At 48.7% G+C, this 8,274-nt stretch overlaps 1 pseudogene; it reads right to left on the reverse strand.

Moving 5' to 3' along the window:
• Positions 1 to 744: 744 nt before the first annotated feature.
• Positions 745 to 868, reverse strand: LOC142698023 (U2 spliceosomal RNA; annotated as a pseudogene).
• Between the last annotated feature and the right edge of the window lie 7,406 nt (positions 869 to 8,274).

The raw sequence follows: 8,274 nt of genomic DNA on the forward strand, positions 1-8,274 counted from the left end.
CGCCTTTCCTCTCTTTGGACAGGGCAGTTGCCCACAAAGCGAGAGAAAGGGGATTCAGGCCTCGCCGCTTTCACCATCTCCCAGTACCTTCTGCAGATGTTGATCGATGCGAAGGTCACGAAGAACATCCCGGTCATGAAGGCCTGGATGCTGATGGTCTCCGGCTTAGCGAAGCCCTGGTCCAGGAGCATCTTCTGGCACAACACTTCTTCCGTCATGTCCGGCACTCTCCTGTCCACCTCCTTCAGCTTCAGGGCCACCGTCTGCTTCATCCAGGGCTCCAGGGTTGGAGCAGCCTGGTTCGGCTTCCTGGTGGCCTGTTGGCTTGAGGAGGCTTCAGGAGGAGATGTCCTGGCCTGGGTCTGCTCACGTGGTCCATCAGCCTTCTCCTTCCGGGTGGCAGGGTTGCTGGTTGAGGCCATGGCTTCTTCCAGCTGTTCCTGTCGCTTGGGGAGGATCTTCGATAGCTCTTTCCCGAAGGGGGCGGAGCTATGCAAATCTTCTCCTTGCTGGCCGAGGTTCTTCCACAAAATTTCTTCCGCAGCGGTTCCTCGTCGAGCTTCTTCTTCTGCGGCCGAGCTTCTTCGAAGATCCCCTTCAGCAGCGGCTCTTCTCCGAAGGTCTCTGTCGCAGTTCTCCTTCCCGGCAGCGATCTCCCGGAGATTCTTCCCCGATGGCGGCTTCTCCCTTCTGCATCGTCGTCTTCGCTGGTTCTTCTCCGCAGTTCGTCGCCGGCTTCGTCTGGAACGCTCTTGGATCGCTAAGCTAGTGTTAATAGCCTCCAGTGGTTCTCCGAGCTATCTATCCTTACAAGGACTGATAAGAACAGATACTACACTTGATCTTAGCCAAGAGGCCGAGAAGCGACAGGTGACAACTAGCTGTTTACTTGCCCTTTACGTCTCTGGGCCAGACCGCCAAGATGTATTTTTCCAAGCCCCGACTCGTCTGCACGCAAACTTTTCATCCTGCTGCTACCTCCAATGCCACTCTTTGTGCCCCCCCATACTGGGAATATGATACCCTGTAATATGAGGGAACAGGGATATAATGCCTGTAAGATGAGGAAACAGGGACATGTCCCTGTTCCTTCATATTACCGGCTTTATGTCCCTGTTCCCTCATATTACAGGTATTATGTCCCTGTTCCATCATATTACCGGCATTATGTCCCTGTTCCTTCATATTACAGGAATTATGTCCCCGTTCCTTCATATTACCGGCATTATGTCCCTGTTCCATCATATTACCGGCATTATGTCCCTGTTCCTTCCTATTACAGGCATTATGTCCCTGTTCCTTCATATTACCGGCATAATGCGCCTGTTCCCTCATATTACCGGCATTATGTCCCTGATCCTTCATATTACAGGCTTCATGTCCCTGTTCCTTCATCTTACCGACATTATCTCCTTGTACTTTCATATTACCGGCATTATGTCCCTGTTCCCTCAACTTACCGGCATTATGTCCCTGTTCCTTCATATTATCGGCATTACTTCCCTGTTCCTTCATATAACAGGCATTACGTCCCTGTTCCTTCATATTACTGGCAATATGTCCCTGTTCCTTCATATTACTGCCATTATGTCCCTGTTCCCTCATCTGAACCGGCATTATGTGCCTGTTCCTTCATCTTACCGGCATTATATCTCTATTACTTCATATTACCGGCATTATGTGCCTGTTCCTTCATCTTACCGGCATTATATCTCTATTCCTTCATATTATCGGCATTATGTCCCTGTTCCTTCATATTACAAACATTATGTCCCTGTTCCTTCATATTACCGGCATTATGTCCCTGTTCTTTCATATTACCGGCATTATGTCCCTGTTCCTTCATATTACAGGCATTATGTCCCTGTTCCATCATATTACCGGTATTATGTCCCTGTGCCCTCATACACGGGACAGAATGCCAGTAATATGAGGGGACAGGGACATTATGCCGGTAATATGAAGGAACAGGGACATGAAGCCTGTAATATGAAGGATCAGGGACATAATGCCTGTAATATGAGGGAACAGGCGCATTATGCCGGTAATATGAAGGAACAGGGACATAATGCCGGTAATATGAAGGAACAGGGAAATAATGCCTGTAATATGAAGTAACAGGGACAGAATGCCGGTAATATGAAGGAACAGGGACAGAATGCCTGTAATATGAAGGAACAGGGACATAATGCCGGTAATATGAAGGAACAGGGACAGAATGCCTGTAATATGAAGGAACAGGGACATGATGCCGGCAATATGAAGGAACAGGGACATGATGCCGGTAATATGAAGGAACAGGGACATAATGCCTGTAATATGAAGAAACAGGGACGTAATGCCGGTAATAGGAAGAAACAGGGACATAATGCCGGTAATATGAAGGAACAGGGACATAATGCCGGTAATATGAAGGAACAGGGACATAATGCCGGTAAGATGAAGGAACAGGGACATAATGCCTGTAATATGAAGAAACAGGGACGTAATGCCTGTAATATGAAGAAACAGGGACATAATGACTGTAATATGAAGGAACAGGGACATAATGCCGGTAATATGAAGAAACAGGGACGTAATGCCTGTAATATGAAGAAACAGGGACGTAATGCCTGTAATATGAAGGAACAGGGACATAATGCCGGTATTATGAAGAAACAGGGACATAATGCCGATAATATGAAAGAGCAGGGACGTAATGCCTGTAATATGAAGGAACAGGGATATAATGTCGGTAATATGAAGGAACAGGGACATAATGCCGGTAATATGAAGGAACAGGGACATAATGCCTGTAATATGAAGGAAGAAGGACATAATGCCGGTAATATGCAGGAACAGGGACGTAATGCCGGTAATATGAAGGAACAGGGACATTATTCCGGTAATATGAAGGAACAGGGACATAATGCCTGTAATATGAAGGAACAGGCACATAATGCCGGTAATATGAAGGAACAGGCACATAATGCCTGTAATATGAAGGAAGAAGGACATAATGCCGGTAATATGCAGGAACAGGGACGTAATGCCGGTAATATGAAGGAACAGGGACATTATTCCGGTAATATGAAGGAACAGGGACATAATGCCTGTAATATGAAGGAACAGGCACATAATGCCGGTAATATGAAGGAACAGGCACATAATGCCGATAATATGAAAGAGCAGGGACGTAATGCCTGTAATATGAAGGAACAGGGATATAATGTCGGTAATATGAAGGAACAGGGACATAATGCCGGTAATATGAAGGAACAGGGACATAATGCCTGTAATATGAAGGAAGAAGGACATAATGCCGGTAATATGCAGGAACAGGGACGTAATGCCGGTAATATGAAGGAACAGGGACATTATGCCTGTAATATGAAGGAACAGGGACGTAATGCCGGTAATATGAAGGAACAGGGACATTATGCCTGTAATATGAAGGAACAGGGAAATAATGCCTGTAATATGAAGGAACAGGGACATAAAGCCGGTAATATGAAGGAGCAGGGACATAATGCCTCGAAGATGAGGGAACAGGGACATATTACTGGCATTATGTCCCTGTACCCTCCTACACCGGACATAATGCCAGTAATATGAGGGGACAGTGGCATTATGCCGGTAATATGAGAGGACAGGGACATAATGCGTGTAATTAGGAAACGATACGGATGTAATAAACACGTGTTACATGTTTGTACGTCACCACCAGCGATGTCAGTTATTTCCACAGTCCCGGAGCAGAGCCTGTACTAGCGCTCTGCTCGGGACTCCGCTCTGGGTAAGACCCTGACAACACTGTCCATATATGGGCAGCGATGTCAGGGAATTCCACCGAGTCCCGGAGCAGAGCCTGTATTAGCGGCGCTGTGTCCCGCGGGCCGAGTGCTTGAGACCCCTGCTCTAGTTCTAGTCTATTCTGGCTCATTGTAATAAAAGAGGAGCACTCTGGTGTCTTGTCTGTGCTGGGTAATTTGAATACAGGTGGAGCAGACTATAGTGTCTTGTCTGTGCCTGGTTATTCTATTACTAAAGGAGCAGTCTCTGGTGTCTTTGCTGTGCTGGGTTATTGTAATACAGGTGGAGCAGATTCTAGCGTACTGTATGTGCTGGGAATTGGTTTCTTGTAATACAGGTGGAGCAGATTCTAGCGTACTGTATGTGCTGGGACTTGGGTTCCTGTAATACAGGTGGAGCAGATTCTAGCGTACTGTATGTGCTGGGACTTGGTTTCTTGTAATACAGGTGGAGCGTACTCTAATGTCTTGTCTGTTACAGTACACTACAATCTGTTCCATCTGTATTACATCAATACGTGTGTGCTGGGTTATATGAAAACAGGTGAAGTAGACTCTGGTGTCTATTCTGTGCGGGGTTATTGTATTACAGGTGAAGTAGACTATAGTTGCTTGTCTTTTCCGGATTATTATAATACAGGTGGAGCAGACTATAGTTTGTTGTCTTTTCCGGATTATTATAATACAGGTGGAGCAGACTATAGTTTGTTGTCTGTGCTGGGTTATTGTAATACAGGAGGAGCACTCTGTGGTGTCTCCTCTGTGCCGGGTTATTGTAATACAGGAGGAGCACTCTGTGGTGTCTCCTCTGTGCCGGGTTATTGTAATACAGGAGGAGCACTCTGTGGTGTCTCCTCTGTGCCGGGTTATTGTAATACAGGAGGAGCACTCTGTGGTGTCCTGTCTGTGCTGGGTTATTGTAATACAGGAGGAGCACTCTGGTGTCCTGTCTGTGCTGGGTTATTGTAATACAGGAGGAGCACTCTGTGGTGTCCTGTCTGTGCTGGGTTATTGTAATACAGGAGGAGCACTCTGTGGTGTCCTGTCTGTGCTGGGTTATTGTAATACAGGAGGAGCACTCTGTGGTGTCCTGTCTGTGCTGGGTTATTGTAATACAGGAGGAGCACTCTGGTGTCTTGTCTGTGCTGGGTTATTGTAATACAGGAGGAGCACTCTGTGGTGTCCTGTCTGTGCTGGGTTATTGTAATACAGGAGGAGCACTCTGGTGTCCTGTCTGTGCTGGGTTATTGTAATACAGGAGGAGCACTCTGGTGTCCTGTCTGTGCTGGGTTATTGTAATACAGGAGGAGCACTCTGTGGTGTCCTGTCTGTGCTGGGTTATTGTAATACAGGAGGAGCAGTCTGGTGTCCTGTCTGTGCTGGGTTATTGTAATACAGGAGGAGCACTCTGGTGTCCTGTCTGTGCTGGGTTATTGTAATACAGGAGGAGCACTCTGTGGTGTCCTGTCTGTGCTGGGTTATTGTAATACAGGAGGAGCACTCTGTGGTGTCTCCTCTGTGCCGGGTTATTGTAATACAGGAGGAGCACTCTGTGGTGTCTCCTCTGTGCCGGGTATTGCAATACAGACTTTGCTGTTACAATAATCTTGCACAAAACAACAAAGTTTGCTCCTCCCGTATTACATGACCTGCCTAAGTAGAGTCGTGTGTTAACCTTATACCATACTATCCCCCCACCCCCACTTTAGTAAAGACACATGACACCGAGGTTGGATGTGAAATGGCCACAGCAGCCGTTTATTAATTTCACAGTTTTATAAAAACAATTTAAATCCGAAACATTCGGATAACTAGTTAGGAATCCACCAGAGAATTCCTCCTAATAATTCACATGACCCAACATGGGTCATAACATTAACCCGAGCAGAGGAAGTCCTTGAAGCCCCCTCAGATAGTCCTTTTTAAAGAACACACCGAATTAGCCATCTGCAAACCACCAATTACCTCCAGCCGTAAACCAGCTCGGAAGCACCGTTCACCTCTGCAGATGGCTCCAACCACTAGAAGTCCACTTCAAGGGGATAACACCCGATGAAGCCCTCAAGTGATATACCGACCACTAGAAGTCCACTTCAAGGGGATAACACCCGATGAAGCCCTCAAGTGATATACCGACCACTAGAAGTCCACTTCAAAGGGATAACACCCGATGAAGCCTTCAAGTGATATACCTTCTACCAGAAGACCACTTCAAAGGGATACCACCCGATGAAGTCTTCAACCATGTACCTTTTTTGGGGGACGCATACCCCCGATGCGACCCCCCCACCATTTTGTACTGACTGGCCTCAAGGACTCCCCCCGCCACAGCGAAACAGGCCTTGACCACCTTAAGCCTGTGAGTTCCTCCACACCACCACCGCCCTTTCTATGCCTTCTGCTATCGCCAAGCTCCAAAGATCAATGCCAACCTCGGTCAGATGAACCCCGTCACTCCTCCAGAAATTCCCCACTCCTGACTCCAAATCCCTATGCCTCACGCAAATGCCCCCGTTTTTTGCCACAAAACGGGACACCGCCCGATTAACTTTAATGCGAGCCTTATTGACTCTCTCCACAGATCTAGCTAACCGCCAATGCTTTCTTGGGACTATGTCCGACCACACTATCACCAACTTGGGATAAGATACCCACAAACACAACATATCATGTTTGATATCCCGCACCAACTCACGAAAGGGGCGGACTCCTAAGTCATTCCCACCCACGTGCAACACTAAGACCTCCGGAACCCTATCAAGCCGAGCATATGTCTGGAATTCCGCCAACACCCTGCTCCACGACATACCTCTAAAACCCAGCCAATGCACAACCGCATCCTGTCGCGGAATGCGCAACTGGCGACCATTCGGGCGGACGTCCGCCCTCAAAGCCCCCCAGTGCACGTAAGAATGACCCATCAACCACACCAAACACGGAGGCGAATCTGAAACGGAAAAAACAATTAGGCACCACCATATAACATTTGTAAAGCGTTAACAGCAAAATTCATAACATATGGGGGCGGACATAGGACTTAAACCTGTTGGACTCCCAACGACCAATACGCCTCACCCCCTCATCATCCAACCCCCAGCGCCCCGCTTCTGTTGCTGCGCCAATCCTGAAGGAATGAGATGAATATGAGCCTGCCGCGACACCAACCGCCGTCAAACATTTTTTAAATACAGCTCCAAACTGAAACCTGGACAAAAACGACCTGTCCACATGACGTAACAAAGGCAAATCTGGAGACCCCCTGTTTGGCGTAAAACCCCGCATGCACTCTACTGGGCACATAACCGACCCCGGGGCGCAACCCCTTCAAAGCCTGCGATACCAGAAATTCCTTCGATACATCCTGAAAGCCCCGCAACTTAAACCCAAAACGCCACCGCAGATATGAACCGGTTCACCTTCGCCACTGAAAACCCCGCCTCCCAGGCGTCCCCTAACCAGTACAAAAGTGCCACCAACCTGTCTCTATCCGTATTGACGTCACCCAACTCTCTTACCCACTCCCTCCCACTGCCTCCAACAAGCAGCATAACCACTCCACGTCGTGCGCGCCAAAGACCTTTGTACCAATTGTTCTACGGGACCGAGACCAGATCCCAAATATGCTCCGGACAAGCCAAACCGAGACGTTCCGCTCCCGGTGCCAATTGCCGAAACCGGTCCCACTGCGAGCGAGAAAGAGCATCAGCGATACAATTCCGTACACCCGGGACATGCACCGCCACCACCCACGCGTTCAACGACAAACATACCAACACTAAATGTCGCAACAATTGAACTACCGGAGGAGAGGACGCCGTGATGTTATTAATGGCAAGCACCACCCCCATGTTGTCGCAGTAAAAAACGGACCTTCTTATCCCTGAGCCTGTCCCCCCAAATGGTAGCCGCCACCACGATGGGAAACAGCTCGAGCAGGGCCAGATTCCGCGTGAGTCCACTGGACACCCAGCTAGCCGGCCATTGACCTGCGCACCACGGACCTCCCCCGTAAGCTCCAAAACCACCCGCCCCAGCCGCATCCGTGAAAATATTCAAATCACTCGTATCCTGCGCTGGGGCCATCCATAGCGAGCGACCATTGTACTGGCCCAAGAAGTCATCCCAAACCTGAAGATCAGCACAGTGCTCCTCCTTGAGCCGCACAAAATGATGCGGCGCACGCACTCCCGCCGTTGCCGCCGCCAACCTCCTACCAAACACCCTCCCCATCGGCATAATCCGGCAGGCGAAATTCAACTTCCCCAGCAGCGACTGAAGCTCCCTCAGCGTCATTTTCTTCATTCTACAAGCCCGTCGAACCTCCAGCCTCAAAGCACCCAACTTATCCGCCGGGAGACGACACTCCATTGCCACCGAGTCTATTTCGATTCCCAAAAAACAAATCGTCGCTACCGGGCCCTCCGTTTTTCCCGGCGCCAAAGGAATCCCAAAATCCCTCGCCACCTTCTGTAGAGCATGAAGC

Source organism: Rhinoderma darwinii (genome assembly GCF_050947455.1).
Source record: "Rhinoderma darwinii isolate aRhiDar2 chromosome 11 unlocalized genomic scaffold, aRhiDar2.hap1 SUPER_11_unloc_19, whole genome shotgun sequence".
Taxonomy (NCBI): Eukaryota; Metazoa; Chordata; class Amphibia; order Anura; family Rhinodermatidae; genus Rhinoderma; species Rhinoderma darwinii.